General features: G+C 41.6%; 1 pseudogene; it reads right to left on the reverse strand.

The window, feature by feature from the left end:
• The window catches only part of LOC139625028 (piggyBac transposable element-derived protein 4-like), a 182,760-nt pseudogene extending 157,118 nt beyond the window's left edge, over nt 1-25,642 (reverse strand).
• Nucleotides 25,643-25,868: the final 226 nt, after the last annotated feature.

Consider the following 25,868-nt stretch of genomic DNA (forward strand, 5'->3'; position numbering starts at 1 on the left):
CAAAAATAAAATCAAAGTACTTCTTTGGCATCTGAGAAGGCTCATCCTTTCTGAGGTTCTGTTTGAACTGATGTTCAGCTTTTCAGCCTACACTGATGAAAAAGCCTCTAAGTGTGTAGTTCAAATGTACATCACAACTGGACAAAGTCAGCATGTTAATGAAGATAATGTGAAATGATTGAGAGCTCCAGGACAGCTACTAAATGGACACTGTGATGAATTTCTCAACTCATCTATTTTCTCTTACCACAGGATGTTCAGTTCAGTTCGAGACACATGTAAAAACATATACAGCTGGAAGAGATAGTCAGTATCTTTGCAGGACCTTGGTGGATTTAAACATAATGACAACATGGTCAAATTACTGTTTCAGCTACTGATACATGGCAGAAGGAACACAGGCTGCAACACTGTTACATGTAAGATGTTCATTTACTGCAACCACAGTTCACAAAGATAAGACAGCATATCAACAGAAAAACATGACCACAATTTCCAAAGGTCAAAGATAGTAGAAATGCCACATACCACAGCCTCCACTTGTCCCCTGATCTAGCCTTTTATTTTCCCAGGGCTAAGGTCATGACAGAAAAACACTGACCATGGGATATAATATACAATCCCACTGCTGTTTATCAAGCCTGGTAGAATAAATATCCACTGCAAATGTAAATGTAAACATCAACAGCAACACAGTGAGTGAATGTCAGGTCTGCGTAATCTGAACAGGGAGGAATGCGAATGAGAAAAACGTGAAGCGAGTCGAGTTTCATTTTCAATAAACACTGCAAAAGCAGCACTCGCATCCGGGTACAGTGCATTCAGGAAGCCTTCAGACCCCTTCACTTTTTTCAAAGTTTATTATGCTGCAGTCGCATGCTAAAATCATTTAAATACATTTTCCTGCATCTGTCTACACCAAGTGGCCCCACCATGACATCAACCACTGGTGTGTGAACTTTTGAAGCCTTTTTTTGAAACCAGAAGAAAACACATTTGTGTGCTCCTCCCCTGATCTGTGCCTCATCACATTCCTACACACAATGCACGCTACACTGTGCTCAAACTGATAAATGCATGAACTAAGCACATATTGGACTGGATGCAACCTACAAGGCACTCTAGGTAGACTGGTTTAACACCTGACTTGGGGTTTGCGGTGTACATCCTCAACAAGTACACTCATATGTAATGCTCAGACACTGTGTGGGCCAGCTGTGGGCGGGACAGTGTGACAGATTTGTCATGTCATCATTCTGTCACAGTCACCACCAGTAAAAGAGTCAGACCAGGAGAAGGAGAGGAGTGGGGGAATATGTAGGTAAAAAAAAAAGAGCAGCTTATTTACAGAGTTACTTAAAAAGCACGAGGAGGAGCCGTATATGTTATGTTTCATTCACTGGACAGCTTGCAGCATTATTTAGTTCATGGTACATTTCTCAGCAGTTTATCTGAAGCTCATTCACCCTCTGAGTGAATGTTTAAGTTCAAAGTTATCTAATTTGGCTGGACGGCAAACTCTAAGAGTCACTGTGCTACTGGGAACACTCAAAGTTGTGTTTTTCACCCCTGTCCTGATCTATGTTTCACAACAGTTTTATCGCAGAGGTCTACAGAGCTCCTTGGACTTCATAGCTTGATTTTTGCCTGACCTGCAGTCAGTCAATTGTGGGTCCTTGATATACAAGTGCCTTTCAAGTTCTTAGACAGCTATCAAGCATAATAAAAGCAAAGACGATACATCTGTGACCACAATAGGAATGCCATAGCAAAGGTAAATGGAAATGCAAAATGGTTTTCACTTATATAGCTTTTTTTCTAGTCTTATTGACTTCTCAAAGCGCTTTACACCACAAGATTTGGTTTTCTTCTTCTTTTTTTCCTCTGGTGCAAATTGTCATTGGGCTGGATTCAGTCATCCATCAGCATCCTAATGACTGGGCAGTGCCCTTCAGCGCATCTTGGCAGGTGACCGCTGCTCTGATGTATGCTTCCTCCTCCAATCTGGCTTTGTGCAGGCTAGCGTGTCCACAGTTTGGCATGACTGGGGTGTCCATGTGTCTCTGCATGATCTGGCTTCCCAGTGATTGTACAGTATACATGCTTCTGCTTCTGCTGCCTTGCTTTCCTGGCTGTGGGTCTACAGTAAGTATCCTGCTCTGAACCTTAGTTTAACACAGTTTTCTTTTGTCTTTACATCTTAACATCATTACTTTGTAACTATTATTTTCTTATATACAGTGACTGGTTCTATTTACATTGTGTTTTGGGTTTTTTTTTTTTGTTTAGCTAGTTTCTTCCACTGCAGTAAGCCCCTTTGTGACCTCTGGTTTCAATAGCAAGTTAATGGTGAATGGTGAACTTCTGCTGATTATTTCTAACATTAGATGTCTTTTAATTTGTTTGTGAAATCCCCCTGTGTGGTGTTGTTGTCACTCCTTTACTCTCCACCGTAATGCCACACCACATTTGCCCATTCACTCACACGGCGTAGAGTGCTTTTCTATCACACAGACAAATCAATGTGACATTTCGATGTCCATCCCAAGGGTCTAAATTCTTGTAAATGAGAGATTTTTTATTTTTAATAAATTAGCAACTATAAATGACCACACTCATATAGCGCGTCTCTAGTCTTTTTGACCACACTTTTATCATAGAAGACACATTCACCCATTCACCCAGCATGTCTTACACATATAGCTCATATACAGTCACATTCACACACCGCTGACACATCGGGGGCAATTTGGCGTCCAGCATTTGGTGTAGGACAGTTCAAAATGCAGACTGAAGCAGCCTTCCATTTAGTGAATGACCTCTACCTCCTGAGCCAGCCGCCCCATTGTACCTGTGGATTATTTAATGACAGTTTGACCCATTTTAAATTTACAATCCAATAAAGTGCAACAAGTGAAGGCGTTTGAATACTTGAAGCCACTCTGTTAAACCTTTTCCATTACCAACATCAACTGACTGATACAAGATAAAATTGGATAGAGAGGATAAAATTCCTCATCAGGTTTGCTCCCACTTACGCTCAGTCGCCAGTTTATTAGGTACACCTAGCTTAAACTAAGGAAGTCTAATGCTTTTGTGGATGTTGACATTTTCTTGTTGCCATACATCCAGGTACATTTGAACTGAAAGAGTCACACTTTGTGCAGCTGTAAGAACCAGTATATAAACAAAAGTCACCCAGCATATAAACAAAACTTGTCTGACCGGTCCAGATGGCCAGTCATCTGCTGACATTTGGAGCATGGTAATTCTCTTGTGTTTTGAAGCATTTAGGCAAGTTTATTTTTGACCTTGGGATCAGTATGTGTGATAAAATACTTTCAATACAGCTCCACTAGAGATTGTTTTTCAGACCTTTCAACCACATCACTGTCTTTATGAGCCAATAGAAAAAAGCTCAGGAGTCTGATGACTTCTGACACCATGAGAAAACAGAAAAGACTAGCCATTTTGAAACAGATCAAATTAAATCAATCACAGTTTTTGTTTCATTGTTTTATTTTGTAGGAATGTACTTGGAATTCACTTGCACGTCAGTGTAGGTAAAAGTTTAATAATGTAACTTAAAGGCGCTGTTTAAGTTTCTGCTGTTTACTCACCAGTCTAGAAGAAACGCTGTGAGTTCAGCATCAGACTTCATTCCTTTACTCACCAACAGCAGTCTCCAGCAGTGGAAAGCAAAATCAATGTTAACTCTTGTTTCTATCACGTCTTTTCTTTTACTGAGGTTAGCATGCTAACCAGCTAGCCCCGGCCTGTCTCGTCACTTTCCGATAACGACTGACTGTTGCCTCTGATCTGTCCTGAAGATGTAGTGCTGCTCAGAGGGCCTATTATAATCTCTTGAATTATAAAGACAGTGATGGCCGAAGTTCTTGTCAAGTGACAATCACCATCTCCTGGTTCCAGCAAGAAACCTAGTTCAGTGGCAGAGAAAACTTACAAATAGCCCCTTGAAGGAATAGTTGAACATTTTTGGACCTTCTTTGCTTTCCTCCTAATGTTAGTTGATTAATACTAATCACATGTACACATGTAGCTATATAAATGTTGAACTATTACTTAAAGTCACAATTATTGCTGATTCTCGTTGCCATTTCTATGGCAAATGTTTGTTTGTTTTTCTGAAAAACGTTTGTCTGACTGAAAACATCCCTATTCTTAATCCTGCCTGGAAAGACTGCTTTTCCAATCAACAAACAGAGAACACAACATCAGCTGACCTTTCTGCATAGGAAAAAACTGCAGATGTGGGCAGTGCTTCACTGATCTGTAAGCAGACTAATTTTACTTCAGATAGTTAGTTCCCTGCACACTCCCACTCCCATTCCATACTCAGCTGTCAGCCGTTATTGTCTTGACAATCATTTGTGTTTACCATGAAACCTTAAAGGCTTTACTCTGTGTGACGGACAACAATTTGTGACCACACTGAAAAGGAAGATTAGCTGCAAACAGGGTCGACAATTCAGAAATAACAAAACAAATGTCCAACCCATGGAGGTGGCCAATCGTCTGCAGACCTTTCGACTCTAAACTATTCCTCCTGTGTTTCTCAGAACACAAAACAACAAAAAGACAAAAAATAGTAGACAATTTAAGTCATTACAGACAGCTTTGCACAGCACTCAAAGAAAACTAAAAAGGGAATTAAGAATGAGTAAGGACAGTATTGATTATCATGTTTTGTTTTTGTTTTTTGTTTTTTCCAACACTGCTCCTGACATCACTTTCTTTCCCTGTCCAATAGTAAGAGCATAATCACAGCTTTCACTCAGGCACTCTGCAAGCAATGGCCATGTCTGCCAAAACAGTGCATAGCCAGCCAGAGTGGGTAGGTTAATGGAACAGGTCAAACTGGACTCCAATTCAGTGGTATGGCCTCCAAGTTGTTTTAGGCAGACACGGATAGGTGCACACATTTTGAAACTCACTTTCAAGTTTCTCTCACTTTGGTGGTGGTTCTGCAGTCATAACTTCTACAGTGCTGCTTTGCTGTTGTGTACATTTGCACTGCATGACAAAATGCAGACATTTTCATTCACAGCCTTTGCCATGACACTCAAAATTGAGCTCAGGTGCATCCTGTTTCCACTGATCATCCTTCAGCTGTTTCTACAACTTGATTGGAGTCCACCTGTGGTAAATTCAGTTGATTGGACATGATTTGGAAAGGTACACACCTGTCTATATAAGGACCCATAGTTGACAGTGCATGTCAGAGCACAAACCAAGCCATGAAGTCCAAGGAATTGTCTGTAGACCTCTGAGACAGGATTGTATCCAGGCACAGATCTGGGGAAGGGTACAGAAAAATCTCTGCAGCATTGAAGGTCCCAATGAGCACAGTGGCCTCCATCATCCATAAATAGAAGAAGTTTTGAACCACCAGGACTCTTCCTAGAGCTGGCCGCCCGGCCAATCTGAACGATCGGGGCAGAAGGGAGGTGACCAACAACCTGATGGTCACTCTGACAGTGCTCCAGCGTTGCTCTGTGGAGAGAGGAGAACCTTCCAGAAGGACAACCATTTCTGAAGCACTCCACCAATCAGGCCTGTATGGTAGAGTGGCCAGGTGGAAGCCACTCCTCAGTAAAAGGCACATGACAGCCCACCTGGAGTTCAACAAAAGGCACCTGAAGGACTCTCAGACCATGTGAAACAAAATTCTCTGGTCTGATGAAACAAAGATTGAACTCTTTGGCCTGAATGTCAAGCGTCATGTCTGGAGGAAACCAGGCACCGCTCATCACCTGGCCAATACCATCCCTACAGTGAAGCATGGTGGTGGCAGCATCATGCTGTGGGGATGTTTTTCGGCAGCAGGAACTGGGAGACTAGTCAGGGTCGAGGGAAAGATGAATGCAGCAATGTACAGAGACATCCTTGATGATAACCTGCTCCAGAGCGCTCTGGACCTCGGACTGGGGCGAAGGTTCATCTTCCAACAGGACAACGACCCTAAGCACACAGCCAAGATAGCAAAGGAGTGGCTTCGGGACAACTCTTAATGTCCTTGAGTGGCCCAGCCAGAGCCCAGACTTGAACCCGATTGAACATCTCTGGAGAATGGCTGTGCACCGACGCTCCCCATCCAACCTGATGGAGCTTGAGAGGTTTTGCAAAGAAGAATGGGAGAAACTGCCCAAAAATAGGTTTGCCAAGCTTGTAGCATCATACTCAAAAAGACTTGAGGCTGTAATTGCTGCCAAACTTTTTTCACTTTGTCATTATGGGGTATTGTCTGTAGAATTTTGAGGTAAAAAATGAATTTAATCCATTTTGGAATAAGGCTGTAACATAACAAAATAAGGAATAAGTGAAGCACTGTGAATACTTTCCAGATCCACTGTAGACATCCTGTAGGGGCCTTGGTTCTCCTCCATCTCTAACACAACCAGTGTCCTTAAGTCCTTCACAAATCCATAATGTTTGTCTTGAGTTGTATTAATTGTTGATAGTCTACCAGGGAGAGAAAAAAAATCCAGCTCTTGTTTGTTCAACATTAATATTAAACTTTTCCTGCTTCAAAGTTACAGTATGAAGTGTGTCAGGCCTCGACCCACGAAACACACATATGAATTAGTGAAGTGTTTTTTTTAGTGATTTTCGATCCTGCCATGGTTGTACTACTGATGTCAGAATACTTTTTGTTTTTACAGGACTGATTTAACAGAAATTAGTCCAAGAACTGTTAAAGGGCAACTGACCACAACGCTTCGGATAGATGAAAAGAGGCCTTAAACTTTAGATATGAGGCAGGTTAATCAGATGAACAAAGCAGGTGACAACCCCTCAGGTTCAATACATGCCACTTTGATAATTTGCTTCTGCTTAAACCTCCAGTAACTGATTTTTTGGCCACTTGGAGGAACTGGAATCAAGCTGTAAACATAATATTGTCATGTTTTAAGTTGATGTGATGTACTTGGTTGCAATCAGCCGGTAAATTACACATTGAGCATTGTACAGTAACTTTTACGTTCATTTGGACATTTCATGTTTCTGGCAATGTAAGTCCAGTCTTTTAGCTCTGTTTTTGGTCCCTACCAACTCCTGTGGGAAACGTCTGTCTGCGGTTTGGTGCTGAGATAGTGTACAGTGGGTTTGTAGGACTTAACTCCTCAAGCAACTACCTGTGAGGTGACAGAATACATAAATATTGTATAGAAGATGGTAAGTGGGAGGTCAGTACTGGCCCAACAGCAACGTTTTGCCTAACTCAGTAGGATTTTGTGTAGAACATCCAGCATTAGCAAAAATTAATGGAACCACAGTGACATATATAATTTCTTTTGTAATATCTACCTGAGCAATATAGTGATTTGCATTTCACTGTGTCTGACGTCTACCATTTCCTCGCATGAACTGAGACAATGTCCAGAGACCCAAGTCTGCAAACAACAGAGGACTGCTCATGTCAGACATGGTCTCACCTACTGGAAATACTCTGTTTGCTTCAGACAAGTGGTGGCCCCTGGGTAGAGTGTGCAGGAGGCAGGACATAAGTAGAGCACAGAAATCACAGAGTTTTGTTTCCATCATAAATAAGTCTTTTTGCCATTCCTTGAATTTGACCGTCCATTTTGGTGCGAGGCTTTACCAAAGTTTGCAGATCATAACTTCTCTCCAGTCAAACATTTTCATTGGGCGTGTTTGTGTAAATGACCCTTCTTCTCCACCCTCAGGTGTATGTATTCATCTGGTTTCATGCCAGTCACATGATAGAAACACCACTCGCTTTCTATGACCTTTTCTACTCATATATGTTTGGTTCAACTGGTACGGACATTTGCGTTCTCACAGACGGCTTCTCCAGGTGATGTCTAGATAAGTTCAGGACTGCAGTGCATATGTGAAAGGTTAAGAGCTTGGCCTGTCTGACCTGCTGTCTTAGGGCTCTGGCACAATGGATGCGGCAGCTGTGGAACGTTTTTTTCTTCATTTTGGCGCCCCTATTAATGTATGTGAGCAGGCACGCTGCCTTCACACCTCGCAGCTGCGTCACATGGGCAGCTTGCACATCTGGGAAGGCTCCATTAATGCTGAATGGCATGTACAGGTTTTGGAGCAACATATGCTGCCATCCAGACAGCTTCTTTTTCAGAGAACGCCTTGCATTTTTCAGCAAGACAAACACCAAAACCACCACATTCTGAGAGTATTACAACAGCATGTCTCTGCAGTAGAAGAGTCCGGACACTAAACTGACCTGTCTGCAGTCCAGACCTGTCACCCACTGAAAACATCTGGAGCATCATGAAATGAAAATATGACAAAGAAGACCCTGAACTGTTGAGCAGTTGAAATCCTGTGTCAGGCAATAATGGGACATTTCACTTTCAAAACTCCAGCAGCTGATCTCCTCAGCTCCCAAACGTTTACAGAGTGTTGTTAAAAGAAGTGGTAGACATGACCCTGTCCCAACTTTATGAAACGTGTTGCTGGTTTACATGATTTACACATCATTCAGCCCAGGAGGAGAGCAGTCTGCAGTCAATGATGTTTGGAGCAGTAGAAAAAACAGACTGAGTGCTTTTGTGTGTAGGTATGTGGCAGCGTGGGTGAGTTTGTCTCAGAGTGAGCCACAAAGTCACAAAGATAACACAGGGATAATAATGATAGAAAATTGCTGGTGGTGACTTGACTCCCAGTTCTTTCCTGTCCCAGGCAATTACCTCAACCTGCTCTGTTTTTCTCTCCACTCATGAGCATATTGTCAAACAGCATCATCTCAATTGTTCCCTCAGAACGGCAGAAAGAGAGAAAGATTTATGTAAATACCATGGAACACCTTGACATACTAGAGACGGATGGACAGTGGCAGCACAAAAAAAAGCTGGGCTGGAGCACATAATTCATACAGGGAGCTGCAATAGAAACAGGATTACAGAACAATACATGTTTGATTTTATTTGTTCTGCGCCTCCTCCTTTTCAGCAGCTACATTGTTCTTTGGTGAAGATCAGGAGTCTGAATACAGACAGACCACCTACCATCCATCCTGGACCAGACAATAAACAACACAGGGCCCATTTTAATGTTCTGACAGCGTCCTGGCAAAACAATGTGATCCTTTATGAGCAGTAAAAGTGCTGTGTGAACAATCTGAGCTGGATGACACTGACAGACATTACTGTGTGTGTGTGTGTGTGTGTGTGTGTGTGTGTGTGTGTGTGTGTGTGGAATAAAATGTGTCTGCTGCAAAACTGTTTTCTTTCTCCCGCAGAAAGTAAAAACTTGATTGGAAACAGAGGTGCCTATTACAGTCAGAGGTAATAATAGGGTGGAGTGATGGAATACATCACAGAACAGAAAAAGTCATCCTGGCAGACATAGATGTGTAGCAGGGTGTGTGTTTATGTGTGTGTGTGTAGTGGGAGGGGAGAGTCACTTGTTGTTTGGGTGCTTATTTACTGCAGGAGATAGTAGCCAGGAATACAAAAAGATGGAGAGGCAGACAGACAGACAGACAGGCAGGAAGACAGAGCGAGCATCTGATGATCAGTCTATCTTCTGTCATCTCCACATCGCCTGCAGTGACACTGCATTTGCTCAGGCTGCCTTATCTGAGAGAAAATCTCTCCATGGTGTGAAATTGGCATGTCAAGGGGGGACTGTGGAACAAAATGCTTATTTTTGATGAATTGGGGCTGGTTGTCAGTGTCCATACAGAACAGTGGACTAAAGACAAGCAGTTTATTGTGTCAAGCCTTCACTGAGAGAGTTAAACTAGACAGCTGCCCTGCAAATGGCAGTGGCAATCTTCCTCTCTAAAGTCATTTTCAAGAAAACAGACTGTCCAAGGCCCTCACTGTATATGAAAGAGGGCATCAAAAGACACTAGTATTTTTTTCTTTTTTTCTGTTTTCGGAGGATGCACTTTGTGGTGCTGTTGAATTGTAATGCACCATATGGAGACGTGTTTCTCTTTGTCTGCCCCCCAAAATAATAGCAGTGCCTGTTAGGAAAATGCAATACAATTCAACAGCACTATAAAATGTAGCCTGCAAAATGACCATTCCGTTCTCAACATTACAATGTTCATGAATATATTATTGCACACGGCTGCATTTATTGGTAGCACACAGTGTCTCTAGGACAGCCTTCCTAGTCTCTAGGACAGCCTTCTTCCACCTGTGCAACATTGTGAAAATTCCACTCTCAAAATGCAGGTCTACCTGTGGGGAGCAGAGCCCTCAGCTATCAGGCTCCTCTCCTGTGGAACCAGCTCCCAGTCTGGTTCAGGAGGTGGACACTCTCTACATTTCAGATCAGGCTTCAAACTGACCTCTTATTGAACACTTATGGAGTCTGGTCAAGATTTGGTGCTATACAAATACAACTGAATTGAAAATTGAAGTGAAATCGACATTAACATATCAGCTACAGTGTGGCTGTATCTTAATTATTGTTATCAAACATTAGAAAGGTTATTCATAATTCAGGTACATATTGTTCTTGTTCTTAAATTTTTGTTCAATATATATCACATCCCCATCAAAGTGTCACAATTCTGCTGCTTCCCAAATGCAGCACAACATCACAGACACCTAGACACATAAATACACAGTCCAACATAAATAAAACCAAACAATCAAACAAAAACAAAAAAAGCCATAATAGAAACATGAATGAATAGATGAATAAGAAAATGGGTATGTTAGTAGATTGTGTTGGTTCCCAGCTGTGATCCACTAAACTCCTCAACGCGATGACTGCTAGTCAAGGGACGGGGACAAAATCTGATAGATTCATGTGCATATTAAAACAGACACACAATTAAAATCAAATGAGGAAATGATGGAAAAGAATAATGCCAAGAACACAGTGAATAAAACTGTGCATACCACAGTCAGAAAATAATGCTTAGAAAGCACCTTTGAATGCCACGGTTTAAACTCTCCTGACTTCATACACACTCAGTAAAACTGACTAACAACCTGAAAAAAATACTGTTGCACATTAGATTCAGTCTCTGACCATATTTTCCATTTCCACTTTACTGCACTGTATGCTTGTGTGTGCCTGGTCTGAGGTATGTGTGAGGCTGCTCAGTGAGTGTGGTTTTGTTGAGCACACGTCATTTCTTTAAAACTTTAGCCTTTAGTTGGGATTTAACCACTAACTTCATACTTTTTTAATCAGTTCTGACAACCTCATTTCAGATCTGAACTGAACTTCCCGCTCTCTCACACAGACAAATTTTTTGTCAGTGTGGCAGGAAGCTGTCACTCAGCAAAGGCTTAAGACCAACAATCTGCCGCTTAACATCACAGTGTGACCATAAAGGTTAGATACACGCTATTTTATCCAATGCACTCCTTTGAAAAGACTTCAAATAGAGGACTACCAAGGGACTTTAGACATACAAAGAGCAGTAGGGCTACTCACCAACAGCGATTAGACACCCTCTCAACACACACACACACACACACACACACACACACATACACACAAGTTTCCATCCATAAACAGCTCTTGTATTTCAAGGTTCCTGGGAAACAAATCTTGATATTGGTTTGTGTTGTTTCAGAGGGCAGCAGGCAGCTCTGCTTGACAGTGAGCTGTAAATCCTTCAAGCACATGTCATGTGTGTCCACATTCATCACATTATAGAGTAAATTATAGAGTTTAGAAATGTCTGTCACCTTTTCCTGATATTACATTTAATGCAAAGTTCTAGTTTTAGCCTCAACTATTCTGGCAAATACATGCTGTGTTCAAAGGTTGGGCTGCTATATTGTGTGTCTGTCTTTGTTTTAAACAATACTCATGCACACATATGTAAACTGAGAGAGCTACTGGTCACTCTTCCTCCTGTCCTGATTGTAAAGGCAGCTGACGCTAATATGAGGCTTCAACGGTCTGAGTTTATCAGATGAAGTCGGTAATTTCTAAAGTCTTTGTTGTAAAAATTACAACAAAATTATGTATTTGAATTATTATCCCTTTACTGCAGCTCAGGACGGATGAAATTATGTACTAAAAAGTAACTTTGGAAGAAGACTGTCCTCCTGTAAGAAACGAGCCCATTGTTCATCCGTGCAGCAGGTTATTATGAGCCATAGTTAGGTTTTGTTGTTTGGTGATATCTAGAGAAGTAGTTTATAGAGCGACAAAGTCCACATCAGGAGGAGGTTGGGGTGGATGGATGAATACGACACAGGAGAGCGGTGTTCAATTTCCATGTGAAAGTAGCAGTTTATGTTGTTTCTATTATCCATGACTGTTATTATTGTAACCATGACAACAAAGATCATCTAATGTTAAAGAAGTACCGTAATTTCCGGACTATTGAGCGCACCTGAATATAAGCCGCACCAACTAAATTGAAAAAGAAAAAAGAATTTGTACATATATAGGCCGCACCTCTTTATAAGCCGCAGGTGTCCACGTTGTAACATGAGATATTTACACAGAAAGATTTTTTTTAATTTTTATTTTAATAAGTGCTTTTTTCCGAACAGTGCCTGTAACACGGTAGTAACACGGCAGTAACAAGCAGTCACAGCAGTAACACGACTGGTTAATAAAAAAATAACCAGCCTACCAGCCGTAGGCTGTTAGCCTACCAGAAAAGTCACTGATCCCTATCTTCATCTTCCTCCTGCGCACTAAAACCACTGAAGTCGTCGTCTTCAGTGTCGGAACTGAACAGCCTCAGAATGACTTCGTCACACACTTTCTCAGTCTCTCTTTCGTTGTCGCTCTCAATGTCACTTTCGCCCCCTGGAGGCTGTTAGCCCGTAAAAATCTATAGATTAGCCGCATCGTTGTTTAAGCCGCAGGGTTCAAAGCGTGTGAAAAAAGTAGCAGCTTATAGTCCGGAAATTACGGTACATATTTTAACCCAAATCACAAACTTTTCCTAAAACCTAACAAAGCCGTGACCAGTATTACAATAACCATGGCAACAAAGGTAGGTACACCGCTGTCAGTACGGTTTGCATATATATTACTGCAACCATGACAACTGAATTCTGGTATGCCTGCCACAACAGGGGCGCTATTTCAGGAGGCACTCATGGGTCAAATCAGAAAGTTGAAAAAATGACTCATATGGTTGTTCATTTACATTTACATTTACTCATTTGGCAGACGCTGTTATCCAAAGCGACTCACAAGTGAAGTACAGTAGTAAGCTACAGTGCAATGGGAAACCTTCTTGTAAGTTTTGGGTCGTACATCTATTTAATAAGTGCTGGGAGATTGTATAAGGAAGTACATCAAGCAGTGCTAGTTAGATATTTCAGGTTTTTTGGAGTGAAGGTGCTCTCGGAAGAGATGAGTTTTCAAGAGATTCTTGAAAATAGAGAGGGACGCCCCTCCTCTGGTAGAACTTCCACCATCGGGGAACCACAGATGAGAACAATGTGGACTGAGATTGTCTTGTGTGCAGGGATGGTGATGCCAGACATTATTCCCTGGAGGAATGCAATGGCTGAGAAGGAACATAAGGCTGAATGATTGAGTTCAAGTAGATGGTGCAGACCCAGAAGTCCCTCTGAAGGCAAGCGTTAGTGACTTCAATTTGATTTGGGCGGCCATCGGTAGCCAGAGTGGGTCAATGAGTAGAGTACTGACATCAAATCAAATCAAATCAAATCAAAGTACTTTAATGATCCCAAACTGGGAAATTGTTGCATTTCAGCAACAGCATAACTTACAATATGTACAATACGATAAAGAAAGTAACAAAAAAGAATGTACAATATTTCAATAAGGGCACAATAAGGGTTGTTAGGGCTGAGAGTGTATTTACACTATTTACACATGAAGGGCTGTGGTGTTGTATGCACCACTGGTGTTGGCATACAGCAGATCCAGGGTTTTATTGTCTCTGGTGGGGCAGTCAACATACTGGTGGAAAGTTGGTAGTAGCCTGTCCAGTGTGACATGGTTGAAGTCCCAAGTTATGACGGTGAAGGCATTGGGGTGTTGGGTCTGAACCCGTGCAACGGTGGAGGTGATGACATCACAGACCGTCACTGCATCAGCTGTTGGGGGGATGTAAACAGCAATAACAATGGCGGATGTGAACTCCCGTGGCAGACAATACGGCCGCATTCCCACAGCCAGCAGTTCAATGTACGGGCTACAGAGACGTTCCTTCACGTGCACATGTCCGCGATTACACCACTTCTCGCTCACGTACAGTGCAATCCCTCCTCCCTTCCTCTTGCCGCTGCTAACAATGTCCCTGTCCGCCCGAACAGTGCTGAAGCCGGGTACCGCCACTGACATATGACTGACATGTTATGATATGACTGACATGTGCCCTTTTGGGTTGATTGAAGAACAGGCAAGCTGCTGTGTTCTGGCCCATCTGTAAAGGGTTTCACTGAGCACAGAAGAAGGCCTGCCAGAAGAGCACAAGGGCTGGGTGGTGTACTGAGTCAGGTAAGGCCTGATTTTCTTGATGCTGTAAAGAGTAAAGGGGCACAACCGAGAGACAGCTGCAATATGGTCAGAGAAGGATAATTGGTCATCAAACATGTCACCCAGGTTTCTTGCATCATTAGATGGGATAAGGATGTTCAGGTTGGAGGACTGGTTGAAGGATACCTACTTGATATGACTAACTTGCATTAGCATTGCATGTGTTTCATACACCTGGGTGTAAATAAACACATTGGCTATTCACCCCAGTTGCAAATAGCATCGTTGGCTACAGACACTTGGGTGTAAATAGCATCTGCCAGCATCTGCTGCTGGTGTTACACCACATTTTTGTCTGTTGAAGTATTTGATGCAGACACTGGTTGAAACACCAGAACTTGATTGATAAAACTTGAATTTGCTTTGTTCTGGAACTGTCAGTCTGATATTGTAAGGTTTTTTTAAAAAATCTGATTATCAAAACAATCTGGCAGGCCAGTTTCCGGATGCAAGCTGCCACTTATTCATCTGCTCTAAGACGACTCTCTGACATACCTGACCCCTGATCTGTTCAGGATGTTTTGTAAACCCTGCAGAATCCAGGTATGTACGCAGTCACTTCCATCGACCCTGTTATGAACAACATGTCACTATGGAAGACAAACAAAGTGTGGGAACATTACAGTTACACACTGCTGTCATTAATAATCTCAGTGACAACCCAGATGCTTTGCCATCACTTGTGCTACTTGCGCCTTGTCAAAGCACATTAAAGGAGCATTGTACTGCATCACAATACATGCCATTGTTCTCCTCTCAGTGCTGTCACACGGGGGCTGTAAACAAAAAGGTTGTGTTTCGATTGAGGCCTCTGCGGTGCTGCTCAGGTGCTGCTGGGAGAAGGGAAATACAGTCAACCTTGTCACTTGGCAATGTTGTTAAGTCACTGCCAAAGTGTGACTCAGTTACAACAGAGAACAATAGACCACTAAAGCATTGAATGGAGGGAAGCGTGTCAGTAACTGCTTAACATTTAGCAACACTCTGATTTGAACATGTTTACACTGAGCACCCATTTAGAAAGCTGCCTTAGATGCTAGAAGGAAGGAGGTGGGTGTAGCAGCTACAATCACTATTGAGTGGCAAAGTCCTGATGTTGGTGCAAACTTTAATCAAGTGTGTGTTTTTTGAAAAAGTGAACATGTTTGTGGGGTTTATTATCCACACTGTAAGATACTTACTTGCTAACTTACTAACCTACAGAAACTACAACTAAATTTTACCAGAGTGGCAGCCACAGAAATACATTGGACCAGTTGTTTGCTGTCTTGACTATGCATTGCTACTGAGCTGCTTGGCCTTTTGGGAAATGGTGTTCATTCAAGGTCCCTTATTGCATAAAGGTAGATGTCCATGTCTTCTTTGATTATAAAGCAGGTCTAGGTTCTGTATTAATACTGTGAAAGTATCAAAGCCTCAGTCCACAGAGAAATGCACACAGCCTGTATTCAGACACTGAGCCTTAAAACCAGCCGTCAGGACTTCTGGAACTTTGTGATGTCACAACAAAGCAGTCACTGCTCTCAGCCAATGCTCCGAGCCCCGCCCACCTGGACCCACCATCCAACCTTGCAGGATTTGGTTTCTCTGAATGTTTACCTGAAATCTGCTCAGATTGCCCAGAAAGCCAATCAGAAGAGAGCCACTCTTCTGATTGGCTCACTGACCAGTTGATGCTAGAGCTCCAGAGAGAAGCCTGAGAGGAGATGTAAAACTACATGTTTTTGGTTCTTAGAACCACAATTTTATTTTCTTATAGATATCAACACTTCAAATAATACACAGGAAAAGTGTAAAATATGGGATCATTAAAAGTTGCTAAAACAAAATCATGACACAAAAGAGCCAAAAAACGTTTTCTCATATGGAGCAAACTGTTTCATTGTGTACATTTGAAAAAGGTGCCTCTATTTCTCTACATGGGTCTAAGGCCATGATCTAATGGAGCAATGTGGTAAATATTGGTTTCTATTTTTCAGATGGCGTGGTGATTATTATCCTCTCAGCCAGACACATCGCTCTTCTTAGCTCAGCTTGTCACAGTGACACGTGACAGCAATGGCATAACAAACTGAGTAGACCTGGAATGATAAGTTAATTAATCGATAAGGCAATCACCAGATAATTAATTGGCAAGTATTTATATAACCATTTTGAGCCTTTTCTGAAAGCAAATAAAAGACTCTTGACATGTGCTCGTCCTCTAAGTCATCTATAACCATTTGAAGGATCATCTGGGGCTCAATTATGATTCATAATCAATTATGATGGACACTGTTTTCTAATATTTCATAGACAAAACACTCAAGAAATCAATTGACTGAGTAATTACAGAAATAAACAGCAGATTTACTGAACATGAATATAATTTTCAGATGCAGCTCTAAAACAGAGGGAAGACTTCTCTAAAAAATCATATTGTTGTTGAGGTGGTGGAGAATGGTAGGTAACGATTTTTACAGCTTAGTTTATTTAAAAGTTATATATATTCTGTGACTGATCACAGCATATCATAACTGCTAATGCATTTTTCTTTAAATACATCACAACGCATTAAAGAAGAGAATAAAACTGCCACAGCCAGAAAAGTTGGTTGGGAGGAAATCAGACCTAGTAGAATCTGTTTCTCTATCTCTACACTGGGTTATAAGTGACCAGTCACATTAAAGTGTCTGTGAGACACTGTCCTGTAAAAAATGAGCCCATAGGTCGTCTGTCAGCAGGTTGTTATGACCAATAGTTAGGTTTTGTTGCTAGGCGACATCTAGTGGTCATAGTAATGATGACAGGAACAAAGGGAAAAGTGCGGTGACGTAGTTTATAGAGCGACAAAGTCCACGTCAGGAGGAGGTTGGGGTGGATGGATGAATATGATACAGGAGAGTGGTGTTCGATTCCCATGTGAAAGTAGCAGTCTATGTTGTTTCTATTATCCATGACCATTTGTTGTTATTATTGTAACCATGACAACAAGATCATCTAACGCTTGGGAAGTACTGATTTTAATCCAAATTATCATCTTTTCCTAAATCTAACCAAGACATGACCATTATTATTGTATCCACAGTGACGAAACAAAGTACTCCGCTCTTGGTACAGTCCGCATGTTAATTATTGTAACCATGAGAACCATCAGAGGGCTGAAAAAAACTACCTGTATGTTCAGGTTGGAGGACTGGTTGGTTTGAGATTACTTTGTGGTGGTGAGCACAGTCAACAGTTTTCTGTAATGGTTTAACAATGTTCAGCTTTCTTTTGCAATGGGTATACTGGCTGCATAGTGCTAGTCATATAGCCCCTGGGTGGTCATATGAACATCCATCCAACTCAAAATATTAAGCAGAGAATATTTAACCTTCCTCTTCACTCTCCATCTTCCTGCCTCTATCCACAGAGAAATAAAGGCAGAGACATTTCGTGTGACCTTGTTGGAAGCCATCACAAATGCAAATCCCTTCATATGCAATTAAGTGAAGTCTGCTGTATACGTTGGGGATGTCACACCACAGGACGTGTCCTTAGCAAGTGGAGAGAAAGAGCAGAAATCTTCTCAGCATCTGAGATTACTCAGGCCAGCTGAGCTGTCTGCATGTTTGGCTTGCCGGCAGAGACAGCCTCCGCCAGACCCAGGCTGTTATTTACCGCCGCAATCATTATTATCATTATCAAAAACCCTGTTGTGATTATGGGCAGACACCCTGCAGACAAGCCATCTGTACTTCAGGTGGAAATCGATGGCGATACAGGTCCTCTGTGAGTGCTTCATAATGTCTTCAAAGGTCCAAATGCTGTGAGAGTGAAGAGATGGAAGGTGATAAACAGCTGTGGTGAGAAAGAGAGAGTGAGATCTAGACAGAGAGCAGGGAAGAAAGACATGCATTTACAAGTCAGACACCAAGCTTTTATTTGGCTCCTTTAAAAGACCTGGAGGATGCCTCTGAGAAAGTACACAAGGAAGACATGTAGTTAATCACAAGCGATTATAAGTAGTAGGCTGCTGTAAAAGCCATGTAAGTACCATGTAGTTTATTCCGCCATGCATTAAGTTTTGATATTTTGTGTTGAAGCATCTACCAACTTTAAATTGCTTCAAACACTTTGATGACAGAATTGTTTGGTTCAATTTGTCCAGACAGAAGTGAAAAAAGACATTGTTGACTTTTAGTTCTGCTCTATTCTGTGTTCACACTGACTCATTACACATGAGCTAATCTATGTGTAACCTTGATGTCATGTGTTCTCTCGTGTAACTAATTCTTTGGAGGGTTTTGGTGACTGTCAGCCTGCATTATTAGTGCTCAAGCAGCAACTTGACGAAAAATTAAGCCAACTCTGCCAAAAACCACAGTTCCTCTAATGACCACTAGAGTCTGGCTCCAACAGTGAGTCAGTCCCCATAGACTCCATTGTTCAAATGTCCAACTTTATAGCAGAAATCAACATGTTTACAGCCTGGTACAAAAACTGTTCTGGTCTCTCGAGCAAATTTCCTCCTTCATGACAACTGTATGGGGGGTATATTTCTATGTAACTCGCCCTATAAGCCTTAAAGTTGTGCAAAACTGAGGCTGTGGCCACTATGAGTGACAGGTGGGTGAGCGTATGCTGTCCACAAACCAACACTCCTATGGGTCGTAGGAGTGTAACAAATGACCTGTATGGTTGTTCAGGTTGGAGGACAGGTTTGTAATTCTCCAGCTGGCCCTGCTGCAGAAAAGCTGACACAGTTACTGCCAAATCATCACATATGGACACAACCTGTTTATTTACATTTCACCTAAACCACCATCTTTCCCCAACCGTCACCAAAGTACTTTTGTTTCCAAACCTCACCACAGACATGACTGTGGTTGTGAACCCAGGTCTCTTGTGGTAGTTGTGCGCTTTGTATGCCGGCCATCCAGTCCAGCACCTTCTGTCGAATGTGTTGCTATTTAGAGCCTAAGTGCAGAGAATGCATCTTGAACAATGACCAAGCATCCATACATGGGAGACTTGGAAGTAAGAGTGTGTTGGAAAAACAATATAGAAAACATTTCTGTTTGATTCCTGTATTTATACATAACATTTCAGTACAGTCTCATTATCACTCCACACACATCTGATCTTTTCAGTGGAGCAGAAACTTCAGTCCACGTTTAGGTCTCATGCTTAATTCACAATGCGTCATGATTTATTTGTTGATACAGCTTGTACACATGCTATGTTCTATGTCAATAACTTTTTGCCCACTCAGGATTATATATTCACAAACTGAAAATATTCATAATAACAGCTCGATGGAAACTGACCTATTGACCCATGTGGGCAAAATCAAAATGTTACATCAAGTCATACATTTCTGTCATATAGGCTTATATACATCATCTGTCATTCATCATAGTGACAGACTAGTAGAACCAGGATAATAACATCTTGTGGGACGTGAAGGATTGTAGCGGTTTTGTGTTTGGTTCACTTCAGCTGGTGAGAAAGCTGTTACTTGACTCTGGCGTCCTTTGTTTGTGGGAAACCAGAACAAGAGCAGTGCTGTGTTTTATCATCAATTAAAAACTGAAACTGCTGTTCTTCATGACCACTTTGTGTCACAAGAGAAGATAAATAAACATGTGAAGAGGCAGTGAAGCAGTGTCTGTGTTTACAGCTAATGGTTGGTTTGTAATAAGTCTGTATGAACATGAAACAAACCAGAATTTATATCTGAATGCAAAGTGCTGAAACTAAAATGTCATTGCAAGTTTTTATGGGTGGTTTAGATGTAGCTGAGGTCTGTTTCACATACAGCTGATGACTGAATTTTAACAATGGCTAATATCCACCAGCTACTCTGTCTAACCAATATACTGGCTGTATATACTATACTATATGTGTATACCTGTGAACCATGTACCAGCTTGCCGAACATCAAACACAGTGTGCTCTTAATGCCAAAGTGATTGACATAACAATGGCCTGTTTTTCCACTGACAGAGGCACTGACCAGCCATCATTTCCAGGTTCCCACCATTCCTGCTGTCCAGGAGGCAGGATAGAGCTGCACATGTCATAACACAGTGTCAGCAGGTCTCCCGCAATAGCTTTATAATGATCATGAAGAGGAATCCGTTTGTTTATCCTCATTAAAACAATGTTGGTCACTCACATGACAAATGACCAGTAGTTCCACCCTAAAATGCTTTCACACCAACACAAAGACTAAAGTACTCAGTGGAGCTATGTTTTTTTTTTTTTTTTTTGACAATCACATGCCACATATTTGAATTCCAGATGTCTAGACCTGCATCTGTCTATGTATTAATGTCATCACAATAAACCCAGCAGCTGCTCTCTGCCCCCTCTGTTTCTCAAATCTCTTCTTTTTTTTCTGCCATCCTTTCTTCCACACATCAGTCCAACACGGCACTTATCTCAAACTTCACCCTGTCTCTACATCTTTTGGAGTGTCCCCGATGGCTGGACATTTCTGTCCGTCTGACAGATAAAATAACCTCTCTACCTCATTTCTCTGCCCCCCTCCTCAGCAGAACTGATATTATTCTGTTCTCTCTGAGCTGTCAGGAACAGTCTGTGTCATTGCTCCTTGATGTTTTGTGATTTTCCCTTATCCTCTCTCCCCCAATTTCAGCTAGTGCACACACACACACACACAGAAGCTCACAACTGCACACACGTAGTTTTTTCCTCCCGAATCCTGGCAGCAGATCCTCTTCACACGATGCCACAACAGTATTGTTCTTCCAGGCCAGAAGAATAACTTAGCCCATCCTGTGGCCCTGCGGCCTTCTCTTTTATAACCTTGTTTTCTCTCTCAGGTGAAATATTTTCACACCAGCTCTGAGCCGGGGTAGATAGAGACTCCGGAGGTGAGAGGTGACGAGCGTTTCCGGCTCTCATGCAGCTCAGGCCAGAGTTGTGCCTCCACGCTGCAGATAACAGGCAGCTACCAGGGAAACAGGTAATCATTTAAATATATGTTTGATCGTGTGTGTGTGTTTGTCTGTGTGCGCAAATTAAAACATCACAGGCCTATACTGTGCATGTGTATAAGCTTACACAGTATCTGACACAAACAGAGTTGTGGTAACAATGTGTCTTGCATTAGTTTGCAGTTGGCTGTAAGTTACAGTTTGCAATTGGTCTCAGCAACAAATGCCAACATGTGCCCCCATAAAAACATCCAGCGGCTGTGTGCAGCCACACAGCCACACTCATATGATACAAATTGGTACATTTTGATTGGAAACTCCTCAACAAACTTCTTCCTTTTTTCAGTATGCTAATGTGCTAGCTTTAGCCACTATTCCTCTGGTTCCAAGCCTCAGTGTCTGTCGTGAGTAGACATCACAACTTCACACAAGGGCCTGTATTTGTTTATATTCAGTAATTTGATACTGAGGGAAATTTCAAATGTGATGTTTCTCAGATGAGTTCTGGAGTTATAAAGGATGTTTTTAATTATTTGTAAGCAAATTTATGTTTGTTTATTCATTAAAGCTCCCATATTGAAAAAAGTGAGATGTCCATATCCTTGTTGAATATAAACCAGGTCTAGTTGCTATATTAATACTGTGAAAGTATTCAAGTATTCAAATAAAAGACAGGAAAAGTGTGATATTAGGGCCCTTTAATGGATATTGCAGATATGACATTCCAGGAAATTATAAGTCACACTGAATTTAAAAATATGTGTATCATCTCCGCTGGGAATCTCTAACAATATGAAGAGATGGTGGGGGAAAGAAAACAGAAAGCAAATCAGATTTGAATACATTTTTTTTCTTGACATTACAGATACCTGTGAGATAGCACAATTGGTTGTGATGCTGAAGGACTCCATCTAGAGAGAAAAATACTTTGTACAGAAGACTTTCAAAGCAACACAGAGTGGGGTATTAAGAAAATAATGCAGCAAAGTTTATTTTAGCTTTTATTTTATATTAGCAAATTAGATTTAGGATAAGATGTGAAGACATCTCACTGTACATCTCCTCTCTCAGGCTTCTCTCTGGAGCTCTAGTAACTACAGGTCAGTGACTGTCAGTGCTGACTGATTCAATAAAAATATAGCAGATTTCAGGTAAACACTCAGAGAAACCAAATCCTGCAAAGTTGGATGGTGGGTCCAGGTGGTCGGGCTTGGGGCATGTGTGACATCACAAAGTTCCAGAAGTCCTGACGGCTGGTTTTAAGGCTCAGTTTCTGAATACAGGCTGTGTGCATTTCTCTGTGGACTGAGGCTTTGATACTTTCACAGTATTGTAAGGCAGTTCAATAGATAAGATTGACTCTTCTTTCCTTACAAGATGTTACTGGTGCTAAATGTAGCATGTTGTTTGGTCAGCAAGCATGATGAGATCACACATGAAAACCAAATGAGACTTTCCACGAGAGTTGGTCAGTGTTGAGGTTGAATGGTGCCTCTAGTTCATCATATGAACAGCGCTAGCTTGCTGTTTTGAGTCCACAACCCAGCTTAACTGGCTACATCACTCTGATGTAAACGGCATATGTTCTGTACTCACCTGTTCAGAAGATACAGAAAGAAAGCAATAAAGATAGAAGACCAGATGGACTATACTGAAAATAACTCCATGGCTGAACATAGTGAATGACATGACCAAATCCATCCAGAAATAACTTTAAAATGTTCTGCTGACGGGGCCTCGGAGACTCACCTGGTGGAGCTTTGTCCCTGCAGCAGCGGCCTGGGTTCAAGTCCAATCTATGACCCTTTGTGGCATGTCTTCCCGTCTCTCTCGCCCCCAACTTTACTGTCTCTCTCTCACTTCAGCTACAATACAAAAGACATAACTTAAAGAAAGTGTTCTGCTGATGGAAAAGGAACCCCACACTACTGGGACACATAGTGAAGGCATATTAAGGGAAGGGGAGAGGCTCACAACACCAACCCCTATGACAGTAAAAGATAAAAAGTGTAGGCAGAAGTCAAAGAAAGGGATCAGCCTCAATGGTGCATATGTCTACCTGGACCATGACCTTACAATGAAAGTGAAACAACAGCAGACCTCGTACCTGTGCAGGAACAACTGTAAAAGCAACAAACATCATGGCTCCAGCAAAACAAAGAAGGACGGTGGCACAGCAACCGTCTAGAGCAGTGGGGAACAACTGCAGCAAGACAGGACCTGAAGTAGAAAGGCCTGATGGAGAGAAAGAAATAGAAAACATCAGTCAAGTGCAACAGTGGAAACTGTTGTGATAGAGAATAAAAGAAAGATCACACATGGAAGACTAATGGACACACTGTCAAACAGTAATTATGTGCCTGATGGACCTTTTTGTTTTGTTTACAACAATAAAAGTCTAATTTACTGACAGAAGGATAACTTAATCTGTTGGCTAATGGATTAGGCTTTGGTAGTGTGACTCCATGTGTTTGTGTGTGTGTGACTGTGTGTGTGTTTGTGAGTGTGTGTGGGTGGGGGGAACAGGATAGGATGGTATGGGGAGGGTGGAGACACGGGAGTGTGGGGGAAGAAAGCTGTGTTTTTTCAGTTCTGTGTTGTATGCGTATGTGTGATCATGTGTATGGATGTGTGTACGTGTGAAAGCATATATATACTCTCTTATTGAAACACAGAAGTACTCGCATTACAACATGTCTGCTAAAGATTATTATACTGTAAAAAATACTCATTTGTATTTGAAGAAGTGTGTTTATGAGTTAGATATATATATTCAGTTTGTAAAATACATACATATTTAACCCTCCTGTTTTGTTCATTTGTCAGGAACAACAATGGTGTTCCCGGGTCAATTTGACCCAGTGCATGATTAATTATCCAAAAGATGTCCGAAACCCAAAAAATCCTAATAAGCACTGTGAATATTTCATTACTAACTCCATTACTAACTATTCTATCAAGATTTAGTGCAGTGGTGTTCCTTACCTCTAACAGGTAATGGTTCAATTAGGATAATTCACTCGTTTATCATAAAAAAAATGCATGTTCAAACTTTTTTAAAAATGTTTCACCACTTTATTGCTTTTGAAAGACCAACTTATGAAACACAATAGTCTTACTTAATGTTGTAATAACCCTGTGCCATGTCGAGCACGACCCTTGTGCCCTGATTCTTCTCTGGGGCTCCTCCAACTGGCTTTCCAGTGTAAACCTGCATGTTCAATGCATAGCTGGTGACAGCATCACATGCTGCCCAGATTTTTATTCCATATTTAGCTGGTTTGGAAGGCATGTATTGCCTAAATGGGCAGCAACCTCTGAATGTCACCAGCCTTTCATCCACTGTGATATTAGGGCCTGGGTTATAGAGTAGTAGTTGCTCTACCCACTTGTCCTACACAGTCCTAATAGCTGCCAGCTTGTCTCTCTCTCGTCTATCAGCCCTTGTCTCTCGATTATCAAATCGGATTACTCTGGAGAAAATGTGAAAAGTCTCCAGAGACATTGTGGCTCGAAATATAGCCCTGCCTGTCTCTGCATCCCACAGACTGACTGTCGATTCATCCTTCGACTTATAGACCCCAGCAAGGATGAGGAGCCCCAAATATGCATCTAAATGTGTTTTGTCCTTCCAATTCTCCCCAAAAACATGCCTCCCTTCCAGATTAGTCATTTCCAGAATGATTTTCTGTATTGAATCTGGCATGACCAGCTCAAAAGTTGACTTGATGTCAGTCACACGAGTCACTGCCATCCTAGTGGGTCCTGGCACTGTCTTGATTATGTTTTCTGCAGACAGTTTTGCCTGACGCGTATTTGGGGATGAAGACCACTGTATTTCACCATTTTTTGACATGAATGTCTTGCTTGGAGGAATAGGAATAGCAATTCCCTCATCTGGTTCAAAATCAGAATCATTAGAATCAGAATTTAGCTCAAGATGGTCTTCATCTTCAGACACATCCTCCTCCATTTCACTGTCATGATCAATGATGACTTCCAGAGCCTCCTGGACTGTCATCCTTTTGCTTCTGCTGCTCATTTTGTAAAGGTTTGCCTGACAGAGTGTAATGTTGGTAGGACTCCCATGCAGAGAATCTTTTATATGTTTTGCCCCTGCCCTGTTGAGTGTCCACTGAATGTGGGTGGAGTTTTCCCGCGAGAACATAAATGGTTCTCGTCAAATATCATAACACCTGCACCTGTGTGTGTGTGTGCTCTGTGTGTGCACTGAGTATGTGTGTGTGTGTGTGTGTGTGTGTGTGTGTGTGAGAGAGTGATTGGGATGAAATATGTCTCATAGTTGCAAAGAAAAAAATAGTCTGACATTTCTGACACCCTTTTACCTCCAGTTTGACTGCTGGGTCAAATTGACCCGAACAGTATCTATGTGATATAAACATGCAGGGGGTGGTTGCAAATATGTGAGATGAACCATTTTCATATTATATGTTGATTACACTAATTAAGGCAAGCAGA

Source organism: Trachinotus anak, unplaced genomic scaffold, assembly GCF_046630095.1.
Source record: "Trachinotus anak isolate AG129_WGS33_773 ecotype Australia unplaced genomic scaffold, CSIRO_AGI_Tana_v1 ptg000001l, whole genome shotgun sequence".
Classification (NCBI taxonomy): domain Eukaryota; kingdom Metazoa; phylum Chordata; class Actinopteri; order Carangiformes; family Carangidae; genus Trachinotus; species Trachinotus anak.